The sequence below is a fragment of the Diceros bicornis genome, chromosome 37 (genome assembly GCF_020826845.1).
Source record: "Diceros bicornis minor isolate mBicDic1 chromosome 37, mDicBic1.mat.cur, whole genome shotgun sequence".
In the NCBI taxonomy this organism is placed as follows: Eukaryota; Metazoa; Chordata; class Mammalia; order Perissodactyla; family Rhinocerotidae; genus Diceros; species Diceros bicornis.
Genome location: NC_080776.1, coordinates 641,063 through 655,305, shown reverse-complemented (window position 1 = coordinate 655,305; position 14,243 = coordinate 641,063). Strand labels below are relative to the sequence as shown.

At 38.2% G+C, this 14,243-nt stretch overlaps 1 pseudogene; it reads left to right on the top strand.

Moving 5' to 3' along the window:
* Positions 1–801: 801 nt before the first annotated feature.
* LOC131399236 (olfactory receptor 2L5-like) lies at positions 802–5,385 on the top strand (annotated as a pseudogene).
* Positions 5,386–14,243: the final 8,858 nt, after the last annotated feature.

The window sequence follows — 14,243 nt, the reverse complement described above, 5'->3', positions numbered from 1 at the left end:
TTTCATTCTGAGCTGCTTCTGCTTGCAGTTGAAAGTCTGCACTTTCTACCCTCCAAGGCCTCTGCCCGAGGAGAGGCATCATCTGTGCCCTCCTTGTACCTCCCAGGTCGTTGGTGTCTTACTGGTTACAATGTCAGTGTAGTTGTGGGTATCACCACTGTGGTCACCAGGCTGTGAGCACCTCTGTTGTTTCTGGGGTTGTCTGGGTCCTGTTATCTCCCACAGGCTCTGTGGGCTCTCCATGTGCTCAGATGCTGCTTCCACAGGTACCACCTGCACTGCTGCTTCCAGGTTATCTGAGGGCACTGACATGTTTCTGCCAGGGGTTCTACGTCCACATGTTTGGCTGCCACTGCCAGAGGCCTAGGGTTTTGTGTGCCATCCCTGCTGCTGGTAGGGTTGGTGGTGGGGGTTTCACCACTGGTGGTTGGTCATAGTTATTGCTGCAGCTCCTGAAGCCTCAGGTTTCAGGCCCCACATGACATGATTGGGGAGAGTTATGCTCTAAGCCGTGAGAGTAGCTGTGTTTCCTGAAGCTTCAGGTCACAGGTGCACTCAACCACTGCCTGGGAAAGGGTAGAGGCTGAACCATGAGCACCTGTGCCTCTCCCGCAGCCTTGGTCTCCAGTGCCAGTGCACATTTTGAAACCTCAGGTCATGTGAATCACCACCAAATCTAGGTATATTCTGTGTTTTGGATGCAGCACTCACTGCTGAAAGGGCTGGATTTGGAGGCTTTGCACCAGCGAAGGGTGAGAAGGCTGTGTCACAGGTATCTCATGGTGCCTGGAGTGTCCAGTAATGGCCCACGCTGATTCCTGGCACCTCTGGGAGTGTGAGTTGCCTGGATTTCTGGGGCCTCCGGTCATGGGCATTACCTCAGTTTCTGGGGACACTGTACACAGACGGGGCCACATATCTTGGAACTTCCACTCCTGGGAGATACTGCTGATGCCCTCTCTCATTCCAGTGCCCCCAGGATAATCATTCCACCTACTATCAGATGCGTAGATGTGTGAATCTCTCAGGCATTCTGGTGTGCTGTGCAAAGAGTGTTTTGTTGGTTAATGGATGTCCTACTGGTTGTAACTTAGAAGGGAGAGAAAGAACAATCAATCCACCATGATGCTGATGTCACTTCTCTCTTATCTTATGTCTTTAATTTTGAGCAGTTAAAAAGATAACACTCTTTTCATAATTGCCAAAAACTGTTTGAAGGGTAAGAAAAGATATCTCTTTAAAGAAAACTTTAAGATGTAGATATTTGTAACTCTCCATCTAGCATTAAATTTCTATGGGGATTCAGGGAGAGTCACTTCAATCTCTGAAACTTGGATTATCATCTATAACCGTAAGTGATTATATCAACCTCAAAATAAGTTTATCAGCATTAAATTTGATTTAATCATGGCATGAATCTTGACACGTATCGGGTTTTACTCAGTGGAGATGGTCACTAAAAGTTTACATCTGTGTCTTGTCTTTCATGTATGGACCTTCTCCAGGTTCAAGGTTTGTTTCTCCAACTCACTAAGAAACGATCTGGTTGCTCTTTTCTGCTGGGTGTATTGTCATTAATGCTGATGCCCAAACCACAAAGTTTCATGAGAATGTTAAAAAATCAAGACAGGTGAAAATATTTTGTAAAGGACCTACAAATTGATTACTTAATGTTATTTCATTGGATGAAAGCAAAATAAAAGAGAAATGATCTATTATTTTTTTTACATAAGAAAACAATTATCTCTTTTGACCTTAAAACAGATATTTAATGACTGACGTTGCTTTCCTTTCAGACACAATACTTCTTTAAGTGATATCATATGACAGGTTATTAGCACATAAGAACAGGGGAAGATAGATATTCAAAATGATGCTGAGTTGGCAGTTATGTGATATGGCACCAAAGACAATTCTGGCTTGCCATTTATTATTTCTGTTCTGTGTTGCTTTTTCCTCATTATTACATTGGGATATTAACTACCTCATGGAATCTTTGTTGGATTCGGCCATGTACAAAATACAAATGATAGAAGTACTTGCAATGTTAATTTTATTGGTAAATACTAATATTACATTTTCAATTTTTTCAGTAATTGAAACTACTAGTGTAAATTATAATTTACGGTGGTCTCGTATGCTGGTCTCATATTGAATCCAAATGCCAATTTATAAAAAATTGCTTTCCCTGTTTTTCCTCTGCAAGTTGTCAACAGCCACACAATAATCACAAATCAATTGCTCCATGTAGGCCTAGGATCCTGCCATAGATGTCTTACAGTTTATTTGGAGAGTCACGTATTCAATAATTTGAGTACATGCAAATCATTAAGTCTAAAGTAATTTTATACCACTTTACTATTTTATTCAAATAATGCATGGAAATGACATCAACAACACACAGGGTAAAATGACGATCTCATAACCCACTCTTCCTGACCCCCAAGGCAAATTATTTTATAATTTTCCGTATATTGCTGTGATATCGTAAACAATATGCTTATCTCTTAATGCTTGATTCCTAAATCACAAATACCAGACTGTGATTTGTTACTCAGACTGCTGTGGATGGGGAGCTGCTCCCTCCCTACATCGCCACCTTCACCCTCTTCCTCTCCTTCCACGCTCTCAACATAGTTACATCCACTTGATCTGGGGACATGACTTGATGGCATTGTTCCATCTTCTAGAGTTTACTGGTTGTATACAAAAAATATAACATTATTGCAAAACATGTTACTATTAATGCATACAATTCTTCTCATTATATTACTATAATTTCTCTGAAGAAGTTGTTAGGATCTTATCTATATAGCTGATATTGAGAATTGTCAAGAAATTGTTTTCAAGAAGATATTTAGAGTTTTCAAGAAAATATCCTTCCATAAATTATTTCTCACTTATTTTTCCATGTTATTTGCACGCTATTTGAATATTGTAGCTCATATATCACAGCTATGAGAAAATGTTTTTTTGTTAATATTCACTCCATAATTATTATGTCATATGCATTTTTAGAAACGTCCATAAGTATATGTTGGGTCATCTTACATTAATGCTCTAATTCTCTATTTTCTACTTGTTACACTTTTATTTGGTTGTTCTTTTCTTTCTGGTCCATTTTCTCCAATTTATCTTTTGAAACTTTCATTGAATCTATTGCATTAATTATTATCTTTTTTTAATTTCCAGAAGTCCTTCTTTGTTACCTGGCACTTCCTGTTATATTCTACATGATATTTGGACTGTGGATTTAACAGCTTTTTGTATTTCTCTGAATGTGAATTATTTTATAAAGTTTTCTTGCACTTTTCCTAGTCATTTTTAGCTCTGTGTGTGTGTGTGTGTGTGTGTGTGTGTGTGTGTGTCCCTCTTTCATTTGGCGACTCCCTCAAAAGTCTGGTGACCTTTGCTCAGAGCAATATTAAAAGACTAAGTACTGCAACCCCTTTTTGGGCAAAGCATGCTGAGTTTGCTCACTGATGGTATTCCCTAGGAGGAGAATCCCCCCACTCATGCCCACCAAGGAGAGTCACTGGATGCCATTTTCCATTCTCCATTTAGGTGACTGACTGTTTCTCAAAATTCCTTCATCCAAAAGGTCCTGAAATCTTTCCTCCCTGAGTCTCCTCCTCTGCTCTCCTCCCCACTTTTTAAAATTATAACATATTTGCTTATTTGGTATGATGTTAGTTAAGTTTTATGACAGAGAGCTAATAAATATATGTGCCTATACTCCCACACTTATCTAGAAATGGGAAGAGTTTTGAATAAATGAAAAAAAGAAAAAAAAAAGGAATGAGAAAAAAAGGTGCCATAAAGAAACGTATAATGCTATGTAAGCATTGAGATCAGTTGGTCAAAATACACATTCTTCTTTTGGAAGAGTTTGAGCAGAGTCATGGAGGCTACAAAGAAATTTGAGTACAGATTCTCAGGAAAAGAATCTACTTTTACTTGAGCATTTGGAAGTTGAGTGAGGAGGCAGAAGAGAATGACTTGGCATAAATGGTATTTAGCATTAAAGGTTTATTGTAGATTTCTGGAAAGAAGAAGCAAATAATGATACTTGACATCTAAGAAGCTTGATTTGGCAACCTTTTTAAGGAGAACTCAAAAGGAGAAAATAGATCTGCAGCCAGAGCTGATAGGGTATTGCAGTGTCAGAGGTATTAGGGCTTAAATATAAAAGAAAAAAATCATCCTCCAAGGGTCAAAAATGTATTCGAATATGGATCTATTTTTCATGCATTTACATTGAATTTTTTGCATATATTTAAAGCATAAATTCCGACTTTGATAGTACTTGAATTATGTTTGGAAATAAAATATGTATATCCTAATAAAGTCATTAAAGAAATGCTTTATTCCTACAAATTTAAAGATTTCTATAAAATATTTTGGCCACAGATTTTTGTCTCATCAAGATTTTATCTATGAGGCAAAAAGTGAAGTATTTTTTTCAAAATAGCTAATTTTGTTCTTCATTTATGAGCTGCAATGTTGTAAATCACAGTGTGACTATAATAATGCATTAAAGATAGCTTGTTGTTCTATACTAATGTAATGTTGCCTCTGTCTTCAGGAAAATCTAAATGAAAACCCCAGGAAAAAAAACCATCAAACATCTACTATTTTCACATTATTGGTGTTGTGCCACTATCCAGCATAGGTCTGTTCCTCTTCATTCTCATTGTTCTCATTCTCCTAACGGCTCTGTTTGGCAACCAGTCCATGATCCTCCTCATCCTGCTGGAAACCCATCTGTACACACCCATGTATTTCCTACTTAGTCAGCTCTCCCTCATGGCCTGAACTACGTCTCCACCATTGTGCCCAAAATGGCTCCCAATTTTTTGTTTAGAAACAAATCTACCTCCTTAATTGGGTGTTAGGTTCAGAGCTTCTTCTTGACGTTAGCAGATTCAGAAGGCTTATTATTGGCATCTATGGTCTTATAATCATTAGGTGGCTATTTGCTTTTCTTTCTACTATCTCATTCATATGAGCAGAAACGTGCGTGTTCTGATGATAATATGATCTTAGGTTATGGGCTCTATCAATTCCCGTGGCCATATTGTGTATGCCCTCCAAATCTCTTAAGGCCAATCAAGAGCCATCAATCATTTCTTCTGTGATGTCCCAGCCATGTTGACTATGGCCTACATGGACACCTGGGTCTATGAGTATACAGTGTTTGTGAGTCCCACCCTACTCCTTGTGTTGACTTTTGCTGGTATTGTGTGTTCCTATGGCTGGGTTCTCCTTGGTCTCAATCACATGTAATTAGTGGAAGGGGTGAAGAAGGCCTATTCAACTTGCAGCACCTACCTCACTGTGGTGACTTTCTAATATATGCTTCTTGCTTACACCCATCTATGCTGAGATCTCTCTGATATCCAACAGAGAACAGTATAGTTTAGTGTGTAGAGTGTGATAATTTCATATACATATACTTTGCAAAATGATCACCACAATCAAGCTAATTAATATATCCATCACCTTACATGGTCACTTTTTTTGATTAGAACAGTTAAGACCTAAAGAATTACAAAAATTTAAGCATATTATATAGTACTATTACCTATAGTCACCCCATTCTACATTAGAGCTATAGAATTTTTTATCCCTCATATTTGAAACTATTTACCCTTTGACTAAAATTTCCCCTTTCCCTCACCCCACAGCCCTTGGTAAACACCATGATTCTCTTTGCTTTCTAAGAGTTGAACTTATTTTTTTATTTTATTATTTTTTTAAATATTTTTTATTGTTGTTTTGTTTATTGCAGTAACATTGGTTTATAACATTGTATAAATTTCAGGTGTACATCATTATACTTCTATTTCTGCATAGATTACATCATGTTCACCACCCAAAGACTAATTACAACCCATCACCGCACACATGTGCCGAATTATCCCTTTCACCCTCCTCCCTCCCCGCTTCCCCTCTGGTAACCACCAATCCAATCTCTGTCTCTATGTGTTTGTTTATTGTTGTTATTATCTACTACTTAATGAAGGGAATCATATGGTATTTGACATTCTCCCTCTGACTTATTTTACTTTGCATAATATCCTCAATGTCCATCTATTTTGTCACAAATGGCTGGATTTCATCGTTTCTTATGGCTGAATAGTATTCCATTGTGTATATATACCACATCTTCTTTATCCATTCGTCCCTTGATGGGCACTTAGGTTGCTTCCAAGTCTTGGCTATTGTGAATAACGCTGCAATGAACACAGGGGTGCATGTATCTTTATACATTGGTGTTTTCAAGTCTTTGGATAAATACCCAGCAGTGGAATAGCTGGGTCATATGGTAGTACTATCCTTGATTTTTTGAGGAATCTCCATACTGTTTTCCGGTGGCTGCACCAGTTTGCACTCCCACCAGCAGTGTATGAGAGTTCCCTTCTCTTCACATCCTCTCCAACACATGTTGTTTCCTGTCTTGTTACTTATAGCCATTCTGACGGGCGTGAGGTGATATCTCATTGTAGTTTTGAATTGCATTTCCCTGATGATATTGAACATCTTTTCATGTGTCTGTTGGTCATCTGTATATCTTCTTTGGAGAAATGTCTGTTCAGGTCTTTTGCCCATTTTTTAATTGGGTTGTTAGTTTTTTGTTGTTGAAATGCATGAGTTCTTTATGTATTTTGGAGATTAAGCCCTTATCAGATGTATGGTTTGCAAATATATTTTCCCAATAGTTAGGTTGTCTTTTCGTTTTCTTGATGGTTTCCTTTGCTGTGCAGAAGCTTTTTAGTTTGATGTAGTCCCATTTGTTTATTTTCTCTATTGTTTCTCTTGCCCGGTCAGACATGGTGCTTGAAAATATGTTGCTAAGACCGATGTCGAAGAGCGTACTGCCTATATTTTCTTCTAGAAGTTTCATAGTTTCAAGTCTTACATTCAAGTCTTTAATCCATTTGGATTTCATTTTTGTGTATGGTGTAAGGTAAGGGTCTACTTTCATTTTCTTTGCATGTGGCTATCCAGTTTTCCCAGCACCATTTGTTGAAGAGAATTTCTTTTCTCCATTGTATGTTCTTGGCTCCTTTGTCAAAGATTAGCTGTCCATAGATGTGTGGGTTTATTTCTGGGCTTTCGATTCTATTCCATTGATCTGTGTGTCTGTTTTTGTGCCAGTACCATGCTGTTTTGGTTACTATAGCTTTGTAGTATATTTTGAAATCAGGGAGAGTGATACCTCCAGCTTTGTTCTTTTTTCTCAGGATTCCTTCAGGTATTCGGGGTCTTTTGTTTTTCCATATAAATTTTAGGATTCTTTGTTGTATTTCTGTGAAAACTGTTGTTGGAACTTTGGTAGGGATTGCATTGAATCTATAGATTGCTTTAGGAAGTATGGACATCTTAACTATGTTAATTCTTCCAATCCAAGAGCGCGGATATCTTTCCATTTCTTTGTGTCTTCTTCAATTTCTTTCAACAATGTTTTATAGTTTTCCATGTAAAGATCTTTCACCTCTTTGGTTCAGTTTATTCCTAGGTATTTTATTCTTTTTGTTGCAATTGTAAATGAAATGATATTCTTAATTTCTCTTTCTGGTACTTTGTTGTTAGTGTAAAGAAATGCAACTGATTTTTGTACGTTGATTTTGTATCCTGCAAATTTACCATATTCGTTTATTACTTCTAAAAGTTTTCTGGTGGATTCTTTTGGGTTTTCTATATATAAAATCATGTCATCTGCAAATAGTGACAGTTTCATTTGTTCCTTTCCAATTTGGATCCCTTTTATTTCTTTCTCTTGCCTGATTGTTCTGGCTAGGACTTCCAGTACTATGTTAAATAGGAGTGGTGACAGTGGGCATCCTTGTCTGGTTCCTGTTCTTAGAGGGATAGCTTTCAGTTTTTCACCATTGAGGATGATATTAGCTGTGGGTTTCTCATATATGGTCTTTATTATGTTGAGGTACTTTACTTCTATACCCATTTTATTCAGAATTTTTTCATAAATGGATGCTGTATCTTGTCAAATGCTTTCTCTGCATCTATTGAGATGATCATGTGATTTTTATTCTTCATTTTATTAATGTGGTGTATCACGTTGATTGATTTGCAAATGTTAAACTATCCCTGCATACCTAGAATAAACCCCACTTGATCATGGTGTATAATCTTTTTAAGGTATTGTTGTATGCGATTTGCTAGTATTTTGTTGAGGATTTTTGCATCGATGTTCATCAGTGATATTGGCCTGTACTTTTCTTTTTTTGTGTTGTCCTTGTCTGGTTTTGGTATCAGGGTAATGTCGGCTTCGTAGAATGAGTTAGGGAGCTTCCCCCACTCCTCAATTTTTTGGAAGAGTTTGAGAAGGATAGGTATTAAGTCTTCTTTGAATGTTTGGTAGAATTCACCAGGGAAACCGTCTGGTCCTGGACTTTTATTTTTGGGGAGGTTTTTGACTACAGTTTAGATATCCTTACTGGTGATTGGTCTATTCAAATTCTCTACTTCTTCTTGATCCAGTTTTGGAAGGGTGTATGATTCTAAGAATTTATCCATTTCTTCCAGATTGTCGAATTGGTTGGCATAGCTTTTCATAGTATTCTCTTATAATCTTTTGTATTTCTGAGGTGTCTGTTGTAATTCCTCCTCTTTCATTTCTGATTTTACTTATTTGTACCTTCTCTCTTTATTTCTTGGTGAGTCTAGCTAAAGGTTTGTCAATTTTGTTGATCTTTTCAGAGAACCAGCTCTTGGTTTTATTAACTTTTTCTATCGTTTTTTTAGTCTCTATTTCGTTTATTTCTGCTCTGATTTTTATTATTTCCCCTCTTCTACTGATTTTGGGCTTTGTTTGTTCTTCTTTTTCCAGTTCCTTTAGGTGCATTGTTAGATTGTTTATTTGAGATTTTTCTTGTTTGTTGAGATAGGCTTGTATTGCTATAAACTTCCCTCTTAGAACCGCTTTTGCTGTATCCCATAAATTCTGTCATGTCGTATTTTCATTTTCATTGTCATTTGTCTCTAGGTATTTTTTGATTTCTTCTTTGATTTCTTCGTTGACCCAGTCATTGTTCAGTAGCATTTTGCTTAATCTCCACGTATTTGTGGCTTTTTTGATTTTCTTCCTATGGTTGATTTCTAGTTTCATACCGTTGTGGTCAGAAAAGATGCTTGGTATTATTTCAATCTTCTTAAATTTATGGAGACTTGTTTTGTAGCCTAATATGTGATCAGTCCTGGAGAATGTTCCACGTGCATTTGAAAAGAACATGTATTCTTCGGTTTTTTGATAGAATGCTCTGTATATATCTACTAGGTCCTTCTGTTCTAGTGTATCACTTAAGGCCAATGTTTCCTTATTGATCTTCTGTTTGGATAATCTATCCGTTGGTGTAAGTGGAGTGTTAAAGTCCCCTACTATTACTGTGTAACTGTCTATTTCTCTTTTTATATCTGTTAATAATTGCTTTATATATTTTGGTGCACCTACATTGGGTGCATAGATATTTACAAGTGTTATATCCTCTTGTTGGATTGTTCCCTTGATCATTATGTAATGCCCTTCTTTGTCTCTTTTTACAGTTTTTGTTTTAAAGTCTATTTTTTCTGATATGAGTACTTCTCATTGCCCTTTGCGTGGAGTATCCTTTTCCATCCCTTCATTTTCAGTTTGTGAGTGTCTTTAGGTCTGAAGTGTGTCTCTTGTATGCAGCATATATATGGGTCTTGTTTTTTTATCCAATCAGCCACCCTATGGCTTTTAATTGGGGCATTTAGTCCATTGACGATTAAAGTAGCTATTGATAAGTATGTACTTACTGTCATTTTTTAACTTTTTTTCTTCTCAGTGTTTTAGTAGTCCTTCTCTGTTCCTTTCTTCTTCTATACAGAATTGATGGTCTCTTTAGTTTGACCTCTCTTTGAAAGCTCTACTCTTTAACTCCCCTCCTCCCTCCTTTTATGTTTTTGCTATCATATCTAACCTCTTTTTTGTGTATTTGTATCCATTACCCTCTTATCATGGAAATAGATAATTTTTCCTATTTGTGGTCTTCTCTTTTCCCCTTAAATCAGTCCCTTTAACATTTCTTGTAGCACTGCTTTCTTGGTGACAAACTCCTTTAATTTTTGCTTGTCTGGGAAATTTATGATCTCTCCTTCCATTTTGAATGATAATCTTGCTGGTTAGAGTATTCTTGGCTGTAAGTTTTTTCCTTTTAGCACTTTAAATATATCATGCCATTCTCTTCTAGCCTGTAAGATTTCTGCTGGGAAGTCAGCTGATAGCCTAATGGGGTTTTCTTTGTATGTCACTTGTCTTTCTCTGGCAGCTTTTATGATTCTCTCTTTATCTTTAATTCTGGACATTTTGATTATGATGTGTCTTGGTGTGGGCCTCTTTGGGTTTATCTTGTTTGGGGCTCTCTGTGATTCCTGTACCTGGATGTCTGCTTCCTTCCTTAGGTTAGGGAAGTTTTCATCTATTATTTCTTGAAATAGATTCTCTACCCCTTTGTTTTGCTCTTCTCCTTCCGGGACACCTATAACACGGATGTTAGTGTGCTTGATCTTGTCCCAGAGGTCCCTTAGACTGTCCTCACTCTTTTTAATTCTTTTCTCTTTTACCTGTTCAGCTTGTGTAATTTCTTTTAGTCTTTTGTCCAGCTCACAGATCTGTTCTTCTGTATCCTCTACTCTGCTTTTGAGTCCCTCTAGTGAATTTTTCATTTCCAGTATTGTATTCTTCATTTCTGATTGGTTCTTTTTTATATCTTCCATTTCTTTGTTGACATTCTCACTGAGTTCATCTATTCTTCTCCCCACATCAGTGAGCATCCTTAACACTCTTTGTTTGAACTCTCTGTCAGGTAGGTTGCTCATTTCTGTTTCACTTAGTTCCTTTACTGGGGTTTTGTCCTGTTCCCTTACTTGGAATGTATTCCTTTGCCTCTTCATTTTGCCTCTTTCCCTGTACTTGTGTCTACATATTAAGGTAGGTCAGCTACGTCTCCTGCTCTTGGATAGCTGACCTTCTGTAAGTGATGGCTTAGGAGGCCTGCAGTGTGCTTCCCTCAGTTCTTAATATTCCAGGGATGACCCCTATGTGGGCTACGTGTGTCCTTCTATTGTGGCCTGTTTGCCCTCCCTGTAGGTACCCAGGGAGGCTGAGTTATGCTCCTGGCCAGCTGCTGTAATGCTATCTGCTTGTAGTTTTTGTGGGCCCATCAGTCTCTTTATCAGTTGTGGGGAGCCCCAGCATAGGTGGATGCAAGTTCTAATACCACATTTGTGTTGCAGTCTTTCTTTTAAGTGAGTAGTCCCCCAGCACGGCAGGTTGTTAGGCTCAGGGACTTACAATTGCTATAAGCCTCCATCCTTTAGGTCTCTTGTCAGCTCTCTGAGGATTGCAGCTGGGTGGGGCTGGCCTCAGGCACGGGAGCACCCAATTGTTTCAGGCTTTGGAAGGTGGGGCACAGTCCCTATGTGGGTCTTTGAGAAGCACACGTCTTCTGCAGCCAACAAGCCCTGCCACCCACAGGTACACACACACACACAGTCAACACAGTCCTGCCCCATGTGTGCGCCCCAACCTCCCAAAGCAGACCCAGTCTCTCCACAGCGGGAGCCCCACACACTCCACCACTGCCCCACACTCTCCACCCGCTCCTTGTGCATGCCCTGCCCCACTGAAGTCAGCTCAGTTGCCAGGCTGCAGAGAATCCAGTCACCAATCTATGCAGGCCCACAAGTTGCCTGAGGGCCTGTTGTTGGGTGGAGCTAGTCTCTAGAGTGGGCTGCCTCCTCTAGCTGAGCTGGATTAAATCCGTGCTCTAGCAGCTGGGGCAGACCCTGGGCTAGCAGGCCTCAGGGAGAACTCCAATGGTGTCTGTGTCAGCACGCCCACCCCAGGCCACAACAATTGCCGCCGCAAATGTCCCAGTCCCTGGAGAGGTCTCACCTTTCACGGAGATGCACTCAGGGCCTATTAGGTGAGTCTCTTTTCACCAAAGCACTGTGCACCTTTCTTTCCGGTGATTTTATGTTGCTTTCTGAAATGGGTGAGTTTGCGCGTGGGCCCTTTAAGAGTACTCCCCAATGTTTTAGTAGTAGGCAAAGTCCGATATTATGCCACTCTTTCCTTTATCTGTTTACATGAGCCATTATGAGTGAGATATAGGAATATGTGAGAAGTTTGTTTTAGGTACAATGTCCAGAGAAAGAGACATGAGAAATGGAAAAAATAGAAATTATTTGGTCTCTATTTCATGATTAGCCCACATAGACTTCCTATGACCCTATTTGGATGGAGACAGTAAAAGGAAGCAGAGCGAGAGTGCCTATCATGAAGTTTGTGAAATTAGTCTACGAGCATTGGTGGCTCTAGGTCCTGGTGATCTAATGTGACCCAGCACTGTGTAGAAAGGCTATATCTACAATTCATTAATGAATGCAATGTAATATGGTGGCAGCAATGCAGGAAATTCTATCACTCTCTTGGGCCTACATCTTTCAAACTTTCTGGAATGATGCCTCTGGAAGCTATATCTTTCTTCTCTGCTCTCATAGATCCCAATATTCCTACTAATGAAACATATACTCACTGTATTGTAGTCATCTTTTTTCTTATCATTTCACGGACCATTAACTGTATTTTTCCTCTTTTAAAAAAACACTCTTGAAATGTACAAACATTTGATAGATTTTCACAAATTGAAACCACTGCAACTGGCACCTTGATTGGGTAGTAGACATGAACAGTGCCTCACAAACTAACCCTGTGCTCCCTGTCATCATCTATCATCCCCAAAGTGGCCCTTTTTACAACTACCGATAGCATAGATTCATTTTGTTGTTTACATGTTTTATTTGTAGATCACGTGCCTTTTGTTTCTGACTTCTTTTCCTGCACATTCTCTGTGAGATTCACTCCAGTTATTTGTACATTTGGATCATTAATTCGCATTGCTACTGAATACTCCATTTGGTAACTATCTTCAATTTACTTAATCATTTTTGTTAATAGGCATATGTGAATATTATAGGGTTTGACTATCACAAATGCTACAGCTATTAATGTTTTAGTACATGTATTTTGGAGAACATATGAAAGAATTTCTGTTGGAAGTGACCTTGGAGTGGAAGTTCTGGGTCATTGGACACATTTATGTTTATCTTTTTTCGCTCAACTTTAATGAAGTATAATTTACAAATAAAAATTGTTATTTTTAAGATGTACAACATGATGATTTGATATATGTATGAACTATTAACTGTTAACCATGAGTGACTTACTTTTTTCTTCTTGATATGCCCAGATCTTGATTATTAAGCACTTGTTCTATCTCCAAAATAATGGTACGTCAAAGCATGTCTTGGTTATTCTTAGCATAATTGTTAGAATTAGCTTGCGAAATTTCCACCAAAAATTTGAGATTTTGAATGTGATTGCATAGAATGTGGATAATAATTTGTGGGAGAGAAAATATTTTCCATGTTGACTCTATATTTATTAACAAAACATATCTCACCACATATATGTCAATTTATAAAGGCTAGAACACATCCATATTCTATTAAATTAGCATTAAAATGTTTTTCTTTTATGATTTCATGGATATTTAAAAAATATATATAACAGTGTGTATCAATTGAATCTTGCATTTTTTAGACTTATTCTCAAAAGTAAATGTGATTATTCAGTTAAGAGCTCTGTGACCTTATGAATAATTCAACAGGACTGAACAGAGACATTAAAAAATAACTCAGGATTTTATTTAAATTTCATACTCTTCTTTCTTCTCTTAGGATAAACCAAATGCCCTGGCCCCATGCCATGCTTGGTTTTGTGGTGTCTCGTGGGGAGGTGTGCAGCACTCAATCCCCCGCTCCCTCCAGTGTACTCTTGGGGAGTAGAGAGATATTTCAGTATCACTTCATTTCCTGGATGCGCAAGGGCATGATAGGGCTGTGAGAGATTCACTCAGTAATTCTCTGACTGAACGCAGAGCTATCTCGACCTGCCCACACCTGTTCATTGTGTCAGGAAGATGGTGGAATTGGAGGTTCTAGCCTGCATCCCTTCACAGAAACATAGATATAAATAACCTTTCATGCATGAACATACCTTCCTGAGAGCTCTGGATTCCAGAGGAGAGATTAGAAAACTCAGGTGAAGAGCAGAAATGGAAGAAGCTGCACTGAAGGGAGTGGGAAGGACAGTTCACCCTACCTGAGTCACCCTTCCCCAATACTGTGTG